Source organism: Oncorhynchus gorbuscha, linkage group LG16 (assembly GCF_021184085.1).
Source record: "Oncorhynchus gorbuscha isolate QuinsamMale2020 ecotype Even-year linkage group LG16, OgorEven_v1.0, whole genome shotgun sequence".
Classification (NCBI taxonomy): Eukaryota; Metazoa; Chordata; class Actinopteri; order Salmoniformes; family Salmonidae; genus Oncorhynchus; species Oncorhynchus gorbuscha.
In genome coordinates, this window is record NC_060188.1 from 35,755,708 (window position 1) to 35,775,681 (window position 19,974).

General features: G+C 41.0%; 1 protein-coding gene across 6 annotated transcripts in view; it reads left to right on the forward strand.

The window, feature by feature from the left end:
- LOC124000900 (plectin-like) overlaps positions 1-19,974 on the forward strand; it is an 86,467-nt gene that overhangs the window by 43,836 nt on the left and 22,657 nt on the right. The window lies entirely within an intron of this gene.

Genomic DNA, 19,974 nt, shown 5'->3' on the forward strand with positions numbered 1-19,974 from the left:
TTAGATCAATGACCACCAGACCTGGGTTGCATTTATTTGGCAGACCTGTGTTGAGTTCGAATACTGGGTCTGACAGGAAAAAAAAATCTTCTGTGAAGTGGCCTGGCAACAGGAGGCCCATTGGCCCCAGGGTTCCGGTCTCGAAGCATGCTTTCGACTGTACCTACAAGCCAGCTTTGGTGTTGCAGTTTAATTTAAGTTGGGCCCAAAAAGACAATTCCAATAGGGAAGTAAAATACAACAATTCCGAATCATCATCTTTGTGAACAGCTACAATTATTTGAGTAATTCAATGGATGTAGTAATTCAACTCGATAATTCGATTTTCATGCTTGTTTTACTATTTAAAAGTGGAAAATCCTGAAGTTGATGGGTTTATTGGTCCTCTCACCACCCTCTGGAAGTCACCCTTTGAGTTTGGTCAGCAACACGTGACAACGGAAGACCCTCTGAGTGAGTTGGTAGGGGCAATTGAGTGGTTTCGAATTCACCGATTCCCACTGGCCTCAAAGAGAAAAAAACTATCTGCCCTACCTTCCAGCTAGCTAACTAGCAAAGGACACAGTTATCTAGCCATATATAGCTGGCTAATGGCTTCACCGAGAAGAAGAAAGACTACAACCTTCAAATCAATGGTCGATGTGTGTCGCACTTGCGTGGAAAACTATCCCAATAAGACTTACAAACACAATCTCTTTATAAGACAAGTGGTGGAAGGTGCTGATGATGATTGGTAGATTGATGATTCATTGGTAGATTAAAGGGGAACCGCACATTTCTGAGATTTGTCAAAGTACCTAAACCTCTGACTCAGTTTTGGACTGGCTATCACAGTGCACAGCTGTCTCACTCTATTAGAGCTAAGTAGAGCTATGTCCCAGCTGCGCCCCTCTGCCTCACTGCAGCACTACAATGCTCTAGATATAACTTGGTGGAATAACACAGATCTATGAAAAAATACACATACTATCACAGTGAACATGATTTTTTTCTTCGGGTAACCCCAATCGGTTGTGAGATATGGCATATACAGTGACTTCGGAAAGTATTCAGACCCCTTGACTTATTCAACATTTTGTTACAGCTTTATTCTAAAATGTTTGTTTTTTTAAACTCAGCAATCTATACACAATACCCCATAATAACGAAAACAGGTTCTCGAAATTGAGCTCAGGTGCATCCTGTTTCCGTTGATCATCCTTGAGCTGTTTCTACAACTAGATTGGAGTCCACCTGTTGTAAATTCAATTGATTGGACATGATTTGGAAAGGCAATACGACCTGTCTATATAAGGTCCCACAGTTGACAGTGCATGTCAGATTAAAAACCAAGCCATGAGTTCTAAGAAATTGTCTGTAGAGCTTCGAGACAGGATTGTGTCGAGGCACAGATCTGAAGAATGGTAACCAAAACATTTCTGCAGCATTGAAGGTCCCCAAGAACACAGTGGCCTACATAATTCTTAAATGGAAGAACTGGAACCACCAAGACTCTTCCTAGAGCTGGCTTCCCAGCCAAACTGAGCAGTCGGGGAAGAAGGGCCTTGGTCAGGGTGGTGACCAAGAACCCAATGGCCACTATGACCAAGTTCTAGAGTTCCTCTCTGGAGATGGAAGAACCTTCCTTCCAGAAGGACAACCAACTCTGCAGCACTCTACCAATCAGGCCTTAATGGTAGAGTAGCCAGACGGAAGCCAATCCTCAGTAAAAGGCACATGAAAGCCCACTTGGAGTTTGCCAAAAGGCACCTAAACACACTCAGACCATGAGAAACAAGATTCTCTGGTCTGATGAAACCAAGTGTGAACTCTTTGGCCTGAATACAAAGTGTCAGTCACATCTAGAGGGAACCTGGCACCATCCCTACAGATGAGAATGGTGGCGGCAGCAGCATCATGCTGTGGGGATGTTTTTCAGCTGCAGGGACTGGGAGACTAGTCAGGAAAAGATAAACGGAGCAAAGCACAGAGTGGTCCTTGATGAAAACCTGCTCCAGAGCGCTCAGGACCTCAGCCTGGGTCAAAGGTTTACCTTCCAACAGGTTTACCTTCCAACAGGACAGCGACCCTAAGCACACAGCCAAGACAATGCAGGAGTGGCTTCGGGACAAGTTTCTGAATGTTCTTGAGTGGCCCAACCAGAGCCCGGACTTGAACCAGATCGAACATCTCTGAGGAGACCTGAAAATAGCTGTACAGCAATGCTCCCCATCCAAACTAACAGTTCTAGAGAGGATCTGCAGAGTAGAATGGAAGAAACTCCCCAAATACAGGTGTGCCAAGCTTTTAGCGTCATACCCAAGAAGACTCAAGGCTGCAATTGCTGCCAAAGGTGGTTCAACAAAGTACTGAGTAAATGTTCTGAATACTTATGGAAATGTCCTATTTAATTCAATTTTAGAATAAGGCTGTAAACTACCAAAATGTGGAAAAAGTCAAGGGATCTGAATACTTTCCGAAGGCACTGTGTATTGAATTCTGCTTATTTCACGCTATACTATCACGCTATACCACAATAAACATAAAGTTCAAATGCAGAGACTCCGAGACCATAGATTGAGTGCTTTTGAAGGGACAGGCTGGGCAAAATCTGTAGCCTATATCCGCTGCACTGTATCAGCACAATAAACCGCGCCCTACGCAGTAAAGCAATGCTGTTTTGGTAATGAAGATAGGTGAATTCCCCTATAACAAACAGCCTTTGTGAATGCAGCCATACACACACTTGTCTTACCAAAATAATTCAAACTAAGTGCGGAAAGTAGTAGCCTAGCTATTCATGAATGCAAACAAAAACACTGAATATCAGTTTGTCTTAGAATAACGACACAACTGTGAATGCGAACAAATGAATAGGAACAGAACAAAACAGCGATACCAGGTAGGCCTAGTAAACTAAATATCAGATTGATAAAGGCAGGACACAATCTACATTTAGGCTAGTTACATTAACAGTAAACTAAATATCAGATTGATAAAGGCAGGACACAATCTACATTTAGGATAGTTACATTAACAGTAAACTAAATATCAGATTGATAAAGGCAGGACACAATCTACATTTAGGATAGTTACATTAACAGTAAACTAAATATCAGATTGATAAAGGCAGGATACAATCTACATTTAGGCTAGTTACATTAACAGTAAACTAAATATCAGCTTGATAAAGGCAGGATACAATCTACATTTAGGCTAGTTACATTAACAGTAAACTAAATATCAGCTTGATAAAGGCAGGACACAATCTACATTTAGGCTAGTTACATTAACAGTAAACTAAATATCAGCTTGATAAAGGCAGGACACAATCTACATTTAGGCTAGTTACATTAACAGTAAACTAAATATCAGCTTGATAAAGGCAGGACACAATCTACATTTAGGCTAGTTACATTAACAGTAAACTAAATATCAGCTTGATAAAGGCAGGACACAATCTACATTTAGGCTAGTTACATTAACAGTAAACTAAATATCAGCTTGATAAAGGCAGGACACAATCTACATTTAGGCTAGTTACATTAACAGTAAACTAAATATCAGCTTGATAAAGGCAGGACACAATCTACATTTAGGCTAGTTACATTAACAGTAAACACAATAAACAAAAAGTTGAATGGAGATCCAAATAACTAAAACATAAACTGCAGCCTACTACATTGAGATGCAGCCATGCTCAGCTGTCTTGCCTAATAAATAGGCATATAGGCCCGCTTCAAACCTGGAAAATAATGGCGCTCACGAGTACAGCAACACGTTGTGATATGGCACAATACACTTCTCTGGGTACAATTCTACCCACATAATCAATTAAGCAATACCAGCCTGCCATAAACACGTTTCCAATATGTACAGTTCTATTTACAACCACGGAAACCAATAGGCTACCAAGAAAACCGTAATAAAATGTATCTATTTCTATGATGAAACTAGCTTTACCCAGGGGTGTCATTGAGTGAGACCATTGAGTGCTTTTGATCAAGAAGTGACAGGTTGGCGCAAAATCTCCAGAAACATGGACAGAGCCCTACACTAAAGCAAGGTCGTTGGAAATTTAGGCTGGTGGCTAAGGAAGTCATTTTGCCATTCCATACCCTAGGTTTTTGCTGAAATGGCACCACTGGCTACACCACTAAGATTTTGACAACCAACCAGCTAGACTATTTCTCCACCTTTTCAGAAGAGCTTCAGCCTCCTTGATGCCAGTCGCATGTATTCATGTTGTATTCCCCAAAAATTTACCAAGAAAAAATGGAGAAAAAAAAACATACCAAATAACGTATCTTTTGTCTCTGTGATTCATACATTTCCTTCACTTCTCAAAGGCTAAATGTATCTCTATTGTTTAAATAATAGCCAATCAGAATTCTTGAAAAACTGAGTGAGGTCAGTCGTGAATCATCCTGGCGCACCACAAAAAAGTGTCAACGAAAGCCAGTTTGGATTTGGCTTCAGACCAATCACATCAGAAGCCAAACGTCATTGAACGAAAAAAACTTGAATTGTTACATCTCGTTGTGTCCTTGTCCTGTAGCTAGCTATCTACCTAAAATGGCCCCTTTCCTATAATAGCAATGGATGGAGATTTGAACTTGTGGTTTTACTTAATTCTCCGTACTTGCCAATGATTATTATAGAGATTCTGATCCAACTATAAGTTCATACATTGTGCCCCTGGCCTGAGAGGATGGAAGTTCAAAATGTAGCTATTTGTAGTATGCTAATGTTAACTAGGTGGCCGGGTTCATCGTTGCCCATAAAAGGAAGTTAGGCTAGCATGCAAGCATTATAGCCAGGTAGCCTAGGACAACAAAAACTAAAAGTGTGTCCTATATGACAGAGTTATAGACTGTTTCGGCAACATGAAAGAGGATTGCATTAATGTTTTCTCTACTTGCAGGTACACACACACACACACACACACACACACACACACACACACACACACACACACACACACACACACACACACACACACACACACACACACACACACACACACACACACACACACACACACACACAGAGAGAAATCAGTACAATGGACAGCCACCAAATCATTTTTTGGTATCTTTTAATTGTCACTGTATTAGACTAGCCATAGGTGATTTGATTATGTTGAAATGGTGGTGGAATAGTGGAGGCAGCTCCTGTTTTCTTTGTGACTCGCGATAACTCTCCATGGATCTATACTGAACAAAAATATAAACGTAACATGCAACAACTAATGATTTTATTAAGTTACAGTTCATATAAGGAAATCAGTCAATTGAAATTAATAAATTCGGCCCTAATCTATGGATTTCACATGACTGGGCAGGTCCAACCACTTGAGGGCTAACTCACTGGAGAGCCAGGCCCAGCCAATCAAATATGTTTTTCCCAGAAAAGGGCTTCATGTCTGGGTGGCAGGTCCCAGACGATACCACAGGTGAAGAAGCCGGAAATGGAGGTCCTGGGCTTTCATGGTTACACGTAGTCTGCGGTTGTGAGGCCGGTTGAACGTACTGCCAAATTCACTAAAATGACATTGGAGGAGGCTTATGGTTGATAAATTAACATTAAATTATCTGGCAACGGCTCTGGTGGACATTCCTGCAGTCAGCATGTCAGTTGCGTGCTCCCTCAAAATTTGAGCATTTTATTGTGTGACACAACTGCACATTTTAGATTGAACTTTTATTGTAACCAGCAGACGGTTCTCCTGGGTAAAGGATCATTCTGTTTAATCAGCTTCTTGATATGCCACACCTGTCATGTGGATTGATTATCTTGGTAAATGAGAAATACTCACTAACAGGGATGTAAACACATTTGTGCACAAAATTCGAGGATTTTTTATTTCAGCTCATGAAACATTGATTATTCCATTCTCTCCAAAATATTCTTGTAAGATCCCTCTCAAATGCCAGTTTGATTAGATGAGCTTTCCTCGGGTATAGCATGCTTCTTCTGTTCTGACTGAACACGGTTGTCAAAGTGTAAAATTAGTTCTCGCATGTAGTTGTGGACTCCCCAATGGTCATCCACGTGTCAGTGCAGTAAGCACGGTCGGCATAGTGGAGAGAGGCCCAGAGAATCGTTTCAGGATATCAAGTGGGGTCCACTTGTCCTCATTTGACCAGGAGTGGGCGATTTCAGTGTGCAAAAAACTAAACTCAGTTTCCACTGTTAGGTTCTTATTTTTCAGATTGAATAACTCAGGGACACTAGAGAAGCTTAACCAAGTTTAATTCTTCCCAAAGGGTCGTTACAGCTGCAATTCAGACAAAAAAACATTTCACAGAAGCACTGATATTTAACCCTTTCTCCTAGGCTGTCTCCTCCTCCACAACCGAACAGCCAATGCATCCCTGTTGCTAGACAGAACCTTAGTTATACATGTTCTTCCTCACATAATATAATAATAATAATAATAATATATGCCATTTAGCAGACGCTTTTATCCAAAGCGACTTAAAGTCATGGGTGCATACATTCTACGTATGTGTGGTCCCGGGAATCGAACCCACTACCCTGGCGTTACAAGCGCCATGCTCTACCAACTGAGCTACAGAAGGACCAGACCTCCACCCCAAAAGTGCTCACTCCTCCCCAACTCAAGTCTGTCATGGTTATTGATACCAGACTGTGTCTCTTCTCCTCCCAGAGGATCCCTGATGGCTAACAATAACATATCCTAACATAATGTAAACGTTATACATTAGCCTCTCTCCCTCAGTGACATTGTTAGTTTCTAATATCTCCACCCGTCTCCCCTTATCAATGCCTGCCACATGTAATTGCTTCCCTGAACTCAACACATTCCATGCTTAGTTGCACCCACTATGTAAACTTCAACTATTGGTGAAGACCCTCAACCTCATCAGTGACATGAGTAAGTAACATTTCATATTCTCAGAACCCAACACCACCAAATGTTTCACCATTTTCACATCTAGAAAGTCACGGCTCTCTGGGTCAAGGGCACACAGGGTCTCCACCACTTGGCTGTTTGAGTTAGCTGAATTCCACTGGGGTGGCAGGGTAGCCTAGTGGTTAGAGTGTTGAACTAGGAACTGGAAGGTTGCAAGTTCAAATCCCAAGCTGACAAGATACAAATCTGTCATTCTGCCCCTGAACAGGCAGTTAACCCACTGTTCCTAGGCTGGCATTGAAAATAAGAATTTGTTCTTAACTGACTTGCCTAGTAAAATAAAAAATTGTCCTGACACTTCACTAATGACAGCATCCAAGAACAGTCTTTTACACTCAGTCTCTTCTCATCTGTCTTGCTGACCTGTCCACCACTGACTCCAGTGTAAAGATCTGTTGCTTTTGCCTGGAGTCATTTGTTTACAGAATCGAGAAGACTTGAGGATTCTGTGCACTATGGTGGCTGTAAACTTAAAGCCGGGGTCAGTCACCGCCTTCAGTATCCCTGTAGCCTTGAGTCTTACTTCTGTTTTGCACGATTGCATGCATTCGATGTCAGAGAGGAATGTCACAACGCTGTCATAACATTTAACAACCACTGACACAGTAGCCAGTTGTCTCCCTTTACTTTCGCTTTTGTTTGGTTACTTTGGCGAAGCCAATTTCTGATATCCATTGTGGCAGTGGCAAATATTACAGGCGGAGTCATATCACGTTGTTCACTTAGCCTTTTCTTTTTTGCTTTTTATGACAACCCAAAGGAGTCATGAATAACCGCCTCAGTGGCTTTCCATAGCTCCCTTAAACACACCACGGCACGCTCTGTCCATTGTGCTGACACAGTGCAGCAGATAAACATATTTTGCACTAACCTGTCACTCAATCATTTGAACTTTTTTGCAATTTATATATATGGACATAAAACTTCAACTGAAGTTGCACAAGTTTCAATTCCCATTAGGAAACTGGGCCCGGGATTACCCCCATTTCATGGACTAAGCTATGTGTGAAGACACATATAAAGACAAAAGGAGAACACATGGAATTATTTTATTTAGATGGATGGTTGACATGACAGAATGGTAAGCAGATATTTTCTTATCTAAAAGGTTGTTGAAAGTTGGCTTACATTCTTGTTATAGTCTGTTTGATGAGTCGCACTTGGTAAAAACAGCATATATTGCGCAATTTGTTCAAAGATTTGAAAAAAATACACCAACGACGCTATTTAGGAGATAGATGTTGTGAGCACAGTGTCTCTGATCGGATGGACAATAGATCCTAGCTATGCCCACTTTTGTCAGCACTTCTGCAATCCGATTAGTCAGTCCGCCACATGTCCACATGTGACGCAGGAAACTGGCTACCTACTCGTCTGTCGCAAAGTTGTTCTACACTTGGTGCATGTTATCAAAATGTGATGTTAGCTGTAATATGTAATTACTATTTAGCTAAAGTTATTGAACACATCAAGAACATGTTAGCTGCCAGACAGCTAAAATTGGTTCATTAGCTAGCTAGCTAATTAGTATTACAGCATACAATTACATTCTAGACGATTCTGTGCTTCCAAATTTGTGGCAACAGTTTGGGGAAGGCCCGTTCCTGTTTCAGCATGACAATGCCCCCATGCACAAAGCGAGATCCATACAGAAATAATTTGTCGAGATCGGTGTGGAAGAACTTGACTGGCCTGCACATAGCCCTGACCTCAACCCCATCGAACACCTTTGGGATGAATTGGAACGCCAACTGCGAGTCAGGCCTAAACGCCCAACATCAGTGCAAAACTTCACTAATGCTCTTGTGGCTGAATGGAAGCAGGTCCCAGCAGCAATGTTGCAACATCTAGTGGAAAGCCTTCCCAGAAGAGTGGAGGCTGTTTTAGCAGCAAAGGGGTGACCTTTAATGCCCATGAATATGGAATGAGATGTTCAATGAGAAGGTGTACACCTAGCTAGCTAGCCAGCTGTCGTTCTGATTCAATGGACATGCATTAAATCACATCAAATAAAAATGTATTTGTCACATGCTCTGAATATAACAGGTATTATAATTTCACCTTACAGTGAAATGCTTACTTACAAGCCATAACCAACAATGCAGTTTAAAAAATAATAGGAAATTAAAAGTAACAAATAATTAAAGAGCAGCAGTAAAATAACAATTGAAAAGGTTATATACAGGGAGTACCGGTACAGAGTCGATGTGTGGGGGCATCGGTTAGTTGAGGTAATTGAGGAAATATTTACATGTAGGCAGAGTTATTAAAGTGGCTATGCATAGATAATAACAGAGAGTACTGTAGCAGTGTAAAAGATAGGGGGACAATGTAAAACGTCTGGGTAGCCATTTTTTTAGATGTTCAGGAGTCTTATGGCTTGGGGTAGAATCTGTTTAGAAGCCTCTTGGACCTAGACTTGGCGCTCCAGTACCACTTGTCATGCGGTAGCAGAGAGAACAGTCTATGACTCGGGTGGCTGGAGCCTTTGACAATTTTTAGGGCCTTCCTCTGACACCGCCTGGTATAGAGGTCCTGGATGGCAGGAAGCTTGGCCCCACAGATGTACTGGGCCGTACGCACAACCCTCTGTAGTGTCTTACGGTCAGAGGCCGAGCAGTAGCCATATCAGACAGTCACGCAACAAGTCAGGATGCTGTCAATGGTGCAGCTGTAGAACCTTTTGAGGATCTGAGGACCCATGCCAAATATTTTCAGTCTCCTGAGAGGGAATAGGTTTTGTCGTACCCTCTTCACGACTCTCCTGGTGTGCTTGGACCATGTTAGTTTTTCAGGCATCAAGGAACTTGAAGCTCTCAAGGTGCTCCTCTACAGCCCCGTCGATGAGAATGGGGGCATGCTCGGTTCTCCTTTTCCTGTCATCCACAATCATCTCCTTTGTCTTGATCATGTTGAGGGAGAGGTTGTTGTCCTGGCACCACATGGCCAGGTTTCAGCCTATAGGGAGAAGGTCAGTCTTGTTGTTGATCAGGCCTACCCCTCGTGTCATCGTCAAACTTAATGATGGTGTTGGAGTCAGGCCTGGCCGTAAAGTCATGAGGGAACAGGGAGTACAGGAGGGGACAGAGCACGCACCCCTGAGGGGCCCCCATGTTGAGGATCAACGTTGCGGATGTGTTGTTACCTATCCTTACCACCTGGGGGGCGGCCTGTCAGGAAATCCAGGATCCAGTTAGAGAGGGAGGTGTTTACTCCCAGGGTCCTTAGCTTATTGATGAGCTTTGAGGGCACTATGGTGTTGAAAGCTGAGCTGTCAAGGAATAACATTCTCACATAGGTGTTCCTTTTGTCCAGGAGGGAAAGGGCAGTGTGGAGTGTGACTGAGATTGCGTCAGCTGTGGATCTGTTAGGGCTGTATACGAATTGGAGTGGGTCTAGGGTAACCGGGAGGATGCTGTTGATGTGAGCCATGACCAGCCATTCAAAGCACTTCATGGCTACTGACGTGAGTGCCACGGGGCAGTAATCATTTAGGCAGGTTACCTTGATACTTTGCTTGTTTGATGGTTTGTCTCAGGGCATAGCGGGATTTATTATAAGCGGCCGGATTAGTCTCCCACTTCTTGAAAGCGACAGCTCTAGCCTTTAGCTCGATGCGGATGTTGCCTGTAATCCATGGCTTCTGGTTGAGATATGTACGTACATTCACTGTGGGGACGACGTCATCGATGCACTTAGGATAGAATTATGGTCAGATTTGTCAAATGAAGGGCGAGGGAGAGATTTGTACGCCTCTCTGTGTGTGAAGTAAAGGTGGTCTAGAGTTTTTTTCCTCTGGTTGCACATTTAACATGCTGGTGGAAATTTGGTAAAACAGATTTAAGTTTCCCTGCATTAAAGTCCCCAGCCACTAGGAGCGCCGCCTCTGGATGAGCGTTTTCCTGTTTTCTTATGGCGGTATACAGCTCATTGAGTGCAGTCTTAGTGCCAGCATCGGTCTGTGGTGGTAATTTAGACAGCTACAAAAAATACAGACGAAAACTCTCTAGGTAGATAGTGTGGTCTACAGCTTATCATGAGATACTCTACCTTGAGACTTCCTTAGATATCGTGCACCAGCTTTTGTTTACAAATATACATAGACGGACACCCCTTGTCTTACCAGGGGCTGCTGTTCTATCCTGCCGATACAGTGTAAAACCCGCCAGCTGTATGATGTTTATGTTGTCGTTCAGCCATGAGTCTGTGAAACATAAGATATTACATTTTGAATGTCCCGTTGGTAGTTTAATCTTTCTCATAGGCCATCAATTTTATTTTCCAATGATTGCATGTTTGCCAATAGAACGGATGGCAGTAGGGTTTTACTCACTCACCTATGAATTCTCAGAAGGGAGCCTGACCTCCGCCCCCTTTTTCTCTGAATTTCTTCACGCAAATGACGGGGATTTGGGCTTGTTCCCAGGAAAGCAGTATATCCTTCACGTCGGACTCGTTAAAGGGAAATGCTTCACCTAGTTTGTGGTGAGTAATCGCTGTTCTGATGCCCAGACGTTATTTTCGGTCATAAGAGACAGTAGCAGCAACATTATGTACAAAATAAGAACATAAAAAATGAGGTTCAAACAACGCAAATAACGAACAAATAACACAGTTGGTTAGGCGCATGTAAAACGTCAGCCATCCTTTCCGGCGCCATTCTACATGTAGCCTATGTGCAATTACAGCCACATCAAGTAGCTAGGCCTACAGTCATGCATCTGCAGGTCAGACAGGAGAAGCCATTCAGAATAGTAAGTTAACGTTATCTCTAGTATCTGAAACCACCGGTATTATGATGATTCTATGCCATTATTTATGTATTTCTCGTATTCAGTATCTAGCTAGCAAAGCCAATAGTTATTTATCTAATATGGTGACAGTTTTCCCTATGAAGTCTATAGTCTGAGTCTACAGATATCTCTTAGGGCAAGGTTATATGCATCTGCAGATAAAACAGAATACAAGCTTTTGTGAAGAGTAATTTTACCTAACACTAGTATTTGAAACCAACCAGTGCGAGGTTTGTCTATCATTTACAGTTTTGTATCATTTAAAAATTTGTGATGTCATACACAGTGCTTTCAGAAAATATTCACACCCCTGGACTTTTCCCACCTTTTGTTGTTACAGCCTGAATTTAAAATAGATTATATTGAGATTGTTGGTCACTGGCCTACACACAATACCCCATAGTGTCAAAGTCGAAATGTTTACGAATTAATTAAAAGTTAAAGGTTGAAAATGTTTTTTTTTTGTAATTAAGTATCAACCCCTTTGTTATAGAAAGCCTAAATAAGTTTATGAGTAAAAATGTGCTTAACAAGTTGGATAATAAGCCAAGGCAGAAAACTCACCAGCTTAATTAACAACAGCAAGGAGAGAGCTGTGACTTACTCATGCGATTAAATACTGGGGCCCATCAAAACAGCAATGCAACACTGGTCATATTACCTGTATGATAGCCAGAAGAGAAGCACCTTGGAGGGAATGTGGTTTCCAGTACAGGCTGGTGGAAAGCCGGGAGGCTGGCAAGTGCTACACCGTGCCTTGGGAGAGTAAAAAAAAGAGTAAATCCAAGTAGGCAATATTGCACTATTGTCCAATGTGTTCACAGTCAGTTGAAACAAAGTTAAATGGACACAGGCTGTCACACAGGTTGTGTTACAGCCTGATTTAAAATGGATTACATTGAGATTTTGTGTCACTGGCCTACACAATGCCCCATAATTTCAAAGTGGAATTCGCTACACTCGCATTAACATCTGCTAACCCTGTGTATGTGACCAATAACATTTGATTTTATGTTTAAAAAAAACATTGCATGTATTAAAAAATAATGTATTAAAAAAGCTGAAATGTCTTGAGACAATAAGTATTCCACCCAATTGTTATAGCAAGCCTGAATAAGTTCAGGAGAAAAATCTGCTTTACAAGTCACATAATACGTTGCATTGACTCACTGTGTGTGCAATAATTCAACATGATTTTTGAAATACTCTCTCATCTCTGTACTCCACACACACAATTATCTGTAAGATGCATTTCAAACACAGATTCAACCACAAAGACCAGGAAGGTTTTCCAATGCCTCGCAAAGAAGGGCACCTATTGGTTGATGGGTATATAAAAAAATGGAATATCCCTTTGAGCACGGTAAAGATATGAATTACACTTGAGGGTGTATCAATACACCCAGTCACTAGAAAGATACATGCGTCCTTCCTAACTCAGTTGCTTGAGAGGAAGGAAACTGCTCAGGGATTTCACCATGAGGACCAATGGTGACTTTAAAACAGTTACAGAGTTTAATGGCTGTGATAGGAGAAAACTGAGGATGGATAAACAACATTTTAGTTACTCCACCATAATAACCTAATTGACAGAGTGAAAAGGAAGCTTGTACAGAATACACATTATCCAAAACATGCATCCAGTTTGCAACAAGGCACTATAGTATAACTGCTGAAAATTTGGCAAAGAAATTAACTTAGCCCTGAATACAAAGTGTTATGCTTGGGGCATATCCAACTACACATCACTTAGTACCACTGTCATGGCTGATTTCCTCCTCTTCGTCTGAAGAACAGTCCTATCTGGTGCAGAGACCACAGAGACAGGAAACAATCACCCACAAAGTACCCACAGAATATGGCTGCCTAAATATGGTTCCCAATCAGAGACAACGATAGACAGCTTTCTCTAATTGAGAACCAATCTAGGCAACCATAGACATACAATATACCTAAGAAGAGAAACAGCCCCATAAACATACAAAAACCCCTAGACAAAAACACATACATCACCCATGTCACAATCTGACCTAACCAAAATTACAAGGAAAACAAAGAATACTAAGGTCAGGGTGTGACACCCACTCTTCATATTTTCAAGCATGGTGGTAGCTGCACTTGATTTCTTTTAGGGGTAAAAAGAAAGGTAATGGAGCTAAGCACAGGCAAAATCTTAGAGGAAAATCTGGTTCAGTCTGCTTTCCAACAGACACTGGGAGACAAATTCACATTTCAGCAGGACAATAACCTAAAACACAAGGCCAAATACACACTGGAGTTGGTTAACAAGACAAAATTTAATTTTCCTGATTGGCCTAGTTGCAGTTTTGACTTACATTGGCTTGAAAATCTATGGCAAGAATTGAATATGTCTTTCTAGCAATGATAAACAACCACCAACTTGACAGAGCTAGAAGAATCTGAAATATAATCATATGCAAATATTGTACAATGCAGGTGTGCAAAGCTATTAGAGACTTAACCCCAAAAACTCATAGCTGTAATCGCTGCCAAATGTAATTCTAACATGTATTTACTCAGGGGGTTGAATACTTATCTAATCAAGATATGGTGTTTTATTTTTCATAATTCTTTTTCAAATGTTATAAATTTTCTTCCACTTTGACAAAGTATTTTGTGTAGATTGTTGACAAAAAAATGACAAATCAATTTGAATCCCGCTTTGTGACAACAAAATGTGGAAAAAGTCAAGGGCTGTGAATACTTTCTGAGAGCACTTAGCACATTTAAAGTATTTAGTATTTAAAAACACACCAGGTCTATCTTGCACTTGATTTTATGTACAGACATGAATCTACTGGTTTGGATTCCAAACATGGGGAAGAGGAGGCATCCCAGCTCCCTCGCTGCCAACCCCCCTGACAGCCGAGGAGCCTGAGAGGTCTCTGGAGATGAGTCCCCCGGACTCAGAGCACTGTCCGGAGCCCACCAAAGTCCCTCTGCATGTCTTTCACGTAGGTTTACACACAGGGACGGTAATACATTGAAATATGATGACGAGAAGTAGTGCAAGAAGTAGAGGAATAGGTGGTTTTACTTAACAGCGGCAGAAGAAGCCCATGTAGGTCTCCGTTACAATGCCTGCCCACTTGCTCTTCAGCATAGCCATCATGGCCCACAGCACAGTGTAAATAAAATAAACACCTCCCCTTGATACCATACATACTTCTGCCCAATATAAGCACGATGGATAAATCATTTTCAGTTTGACAAACTGTAGGCTACTAATTAACAACAGCCAGTTAGCCTACATCTTATAAGCTTCCCAGTAAAGCATTAAAAACAATTAAGCAACCCAGAAAAGTGCTAAACAATAGCCCATTTTAACGCATGTAGCCTAAGAAACACGTTCCATTAAGTCAATAACTTATTTGTAACAGATGACATTCAAATTCTGAGTTTCTCTAAAACTCACTTAGTTAATAACTTTGATGAAACAGTCATAGCAATACATGGTTATAACATCAACCGAAAAGACAGAAATGCCAATGGAGGCGGTGTTGCGGTCTATATTCAGAACCACATTCCTGTAAAGCTTAGAGGCGATCTAATGTTAATTACTGTTGAAGTAATATGGTTAAAGGTTCATCTGCCTCACCTAAAGCCCATTCTTGTGGGAAGCTTCTATAGACCATCAAGTGCTAACAGTCAGTATCTGAATAATATGTGTGAAATGCTTGATAATGTATGTGATATCAACAGAGAAGTATATTTTCTGGATGATTTAAATATTGACTGACTATCATCAAGCTGCCCAATCAGGAAAAAACTTCAAACTGTAACCATTGTCTGCAACATGAATCACGTTGTCAGTCAACCTACCAGGGTGGTTACAAACAGCACAAGAATTAAATCATCAACATGTATTGATCACATTTTTACTAATGCTGCAGATATTTGCTTTAAAGCAGTATCCAAATCTATAGGATGTAGTGATAACAATCTAATAGCCATATATAGGAAAACCGAAGTTCCAGAGCCTGGGCCTAATATAACGTATAAGAGGTCACACAATAAGTTTTGTAGTGATTCATATGTTGATGATGTAAAGAATATTTTCTGGTCTGGTGTGTAATGAGGAGCAACCAGACACTGCACTTGGCGGATTTATTCCAGTTACTAATAAGCACGCACCCATTAAGAAAATGACTGTAAAAACTGTTAAATCCCCTTGGATTGATGAGGAATTTAAAAATTGTATGGTTGAGAGGGATGAGGTAAAAGGTATGGCAATTAAGTCTGGCAGCCCAAATGATTGGCAAACGTGCTGCAAATTAAGAAATCATATGACTAAACTAAATAAAAATAAACTACACTATGAAACAAAGATACATTATATAAAGAATGGTAGTAAAAAGTTTTGGGGCACCTTAAATTGAATTTTGGGGAATGAAAGCCAACTCGACTCCTTCATTTATTGAATCAGATAGCTCATTCATCACAAAGCCCGCTGATATTGCAAACTACTTTAATTACTTTTTCATTGGCAAGATAAGCGAACTTAGGGATGACATGCCAGCAACAAACACTGACACTACACATCCAAGTATATTGCACCAAATTATGAAAGATAAGAATTGTACTTTTGAATTCCGTAAAGTCAGTGTGGAAGAGGTGAAAAAAATATTTTTGTCTATCGATGCGGGTGGGTAGAGTATTGGGCCAGTAACCGAAAGGTTGCAAAATCAAATCCGTGTGCTGACAATGGTAAAAATCTGTAGTTCTGCCCCTGAACAAGGCAGTTAACCCACTGTTCATAGGCCATCATTGTAAATAAGAAATTTAAAAGAAAAACAATGACAAGCCACCAGGGTCTGACAATCTAGATGGAAAATTACTGAGGATAATAGCAGATGATATTGCCACTCCTATTTTCCACATCTTCAATTTAAGCCTACTAGAGAGTGTGTGCCCTCAGGCCTGGAGGGAAGCTAAAGTCATTCCGCTACCAAAGAATAGTAAAGCCCCCTTTACTGGCTCAAATAGCTGACCTATCAGCCTGTAACCCTGAGTAAACTTTTGGAAAAAATTGTTTGACCACATACAATGTTATTTTACAGTAAACAAATTGACAACAGAATTTCAGAAGGAGCAGAAGGAGCAGCAAAAGGCCACTCAACAAGCACAGCAATTACACAAATGACTGATGACTGGCTGAGAGAAGTTGATGATAAAATTATTACAGGGGCTGTCTTGTTAGACTTCAGTGCAGCTTTTTACATTATTGATCATAGTCTGCTGCTGGAAAAACGTATGTGTTATGGCTTTACACCCCCTGCTATAATGTGGATAAAGAGTTACTTGTCTAACAGAACACAGAGAGTGTTCTTTAATGGTAGCCTATCAAATGTAATCCAGTTACAATCAGGAATTCCCCAGGGTAGCTGTTTAGGCCCCTTGCTTTTTTCTATTTTACAAACAACATACTTTTAGTAAAGACAGAGTTTCTATCTATGCGGATGACTCAACACTATACACGTCAGCTACTACAGTGACTGAAATGACCGCAACACACAAGATTTGCAATTAGTTTCAGAGTGGGTGGCAAGGAATAAGTTAGCCCAAAATATTTCTAAAACTAAAAGCATTGTATTTGGAACAAAACACTCACTAAACCCTAAACATCAACTAAATATTGTAATAAATCCTTTGGAAATTGAGCAGGTTGAGATGACTAAACTACTTGGAGTAACACTAGATGGTAAACTGTCATGGTCAAAACATATTGATGCAGTATTAGTTAAGATGGGGTGAAATCTGTCTATAATAAAGCAATAATCTGCCTTATCAACACTATCAACAAGGCAGGTCCTACAGGCCCTAGTTTTGTCACACCTTGACTACTTTTAAGTCATGTGGTCAGGTGCCACAAAGAAGGACTTTGCAATTGGCTCCGAACAGGTCAGCACGGCTGGCCCTTGGATGTACACAGAGAGCTAATATTGTCAATCTCTTCTGGCTGAAAGTGGAGGAAAGATTGACTTCATCTCTACTTTTATTTATGAGAGGTATTGACATGTTGAATGCACCAAGCTGTCTGTCTAAACTACTGGCACACAGCTCGGACACCCATGCATACCCCACAAGACATGCCACAAGAGGTCTCTTCACAGTCCCCAAGTCCAGAACAGACTATGGGAGGCACACAGTACTACATAGAGCCATGACTACATGGAACTCTATTCCACATGAAGTAACTGACCCAAGCAGTAAAATTAGATTTAAAGAACAGATTTTAAAAAACACCTTATGGAACAGCAGGACCTGTGAAGCAACACAAACATTGGCACAGACACATGTATACACACACACACACACACACACACACACACACACACACACACACACACACACACACACACACACACACACACACACACACACACACACACACACACACACACACACACACACACACACACACACACACACACACACACACACACACACACACACACACACGATATCATACGCACTATACATACACATGGATTTAGTAATGTAGATATGTGGTTGGGGATCCATAATAAGTACAAATGTGCCCTGTCCCCTCTGGCCAGAGGAAACAAACATTACATAATGTATTTCGCTATATAAGCCCATTTATTTGTGAGAGGACAAATTGTGAATTTGAACAAATTTGGTTTATAGCCAAGTGTCAGCTGGCTAGGTTACCTAGACCTTTCATCCCAAATTATTGACTGAAACTAATCTATCAACCTAGTGATGACAGACTGAATAACTTTTCAATTACAAGTGCATACTAAACGATGCAACCCTGCATAAAGTAAGATCAACCCTTTTTTTATATTGTCCAACTGCGGTTGTTGTCTCTGTGCTTCCATTCATCCCCCCGAGGGTCTAAAGATTTTTAAAACTATGTGACCTGATTAGAAAACCTCAGCCCACTGTGATTGTTTTATGGTTGGAAAACTGTCCCATAGACATGTGTGTCATTTCACTATTAACAGGAGTTCACCTATCCAGAATGAATAATTATTCCACTGCACCAAGGTACAGAGAGGGATGAAAACAGAGACACCTTCACTCTACATCGTCACTATACAGACATTCATATTTCATAGTCATCCCATGTTTGCTTCCTGTAAAATACATATGTATATTTTTACATGCTCTCTGTTTTCTTTGCATTAGATAATGCCAATTGTATAATGGACTCAATCACAATGATACTTTAGGTTGACTTGATGAAATATTATACTTACTGTATCTCCTTTGGTTTTGTTGGTCAAACTTGGTGTAGTCTGATCATTTTGGGCCAGAATTTGATATACTAGGCTATTTCATGCATTGCCAAAATTAGGGGGCATGGAAGAAACTTGCTGCTGCACCCCCCTGTAGACATGTTATGCTTCATCCTGATGCTTCTGACAATATAGTAAAAGGGTGTGTGTGTGTGTGTTGTTGCATGTGCTGTAAGCCCACAGGCAGGTTTTTTTTTCCCTGCTTGGCAGAGATTTTTAGAAAAGGTACAATTGTGAACCTGTGATCCGTGTTAATTCCACAAAGTTATAGCTAGCACATAGTAGCGCTGCAGTGAGGAGGAGGGGCGCATAACCCTGTGACCTAGCTCTACCTCACTCTCCCTGTGTGAGAGAGCTGCGCACTGTGACAGACAGTCCAACACTGAGTCAAAGAGGTTTAGATACTTCTAGAAATTTCCTGAAATTTGCCGTTGTTCCCCTTTAAGAACACTATTCAATCAGATACGCTCTAACCGACATCCGCATAGCGGTCGTTTTGGCCATATCAGAGGTGGAACTGTGTTAGAGCTGTCAAATCCACAAGTGGCTACTCGCATTATACCCACAGTAAAGCAGACATTGCCATTCGCTGCATGGAGTCGCATTAAGAGAAATCCCATGGAGCCTTGTTTACAAGTTTGAACACTGGAATGTCAGATGTAATCTACACCTCGACTAGAATGATGGAAATCCTAATTATTTAGTTTAACTTTCAGGCCATGTTTGATATAATGGTCCACCAGCACTTCTGAAAATTTGCCAGAAAGTGTCTGGTAATGAGATTAGCCATCTTCTAATGCTGTCTCCAGTTAATTATTTACCTCAGTGATTGACACGCAGCAAATCCTGGGAGGAGATGACGCTAAATTGAAATTACATTTGTCTAAAGTATTAAATAAAGTGCACAGAATCTGAAAGATACAGTATTCACTCTGAGTTAGGCAAAATGGCATTTGAATATCATGCTCCACACTCA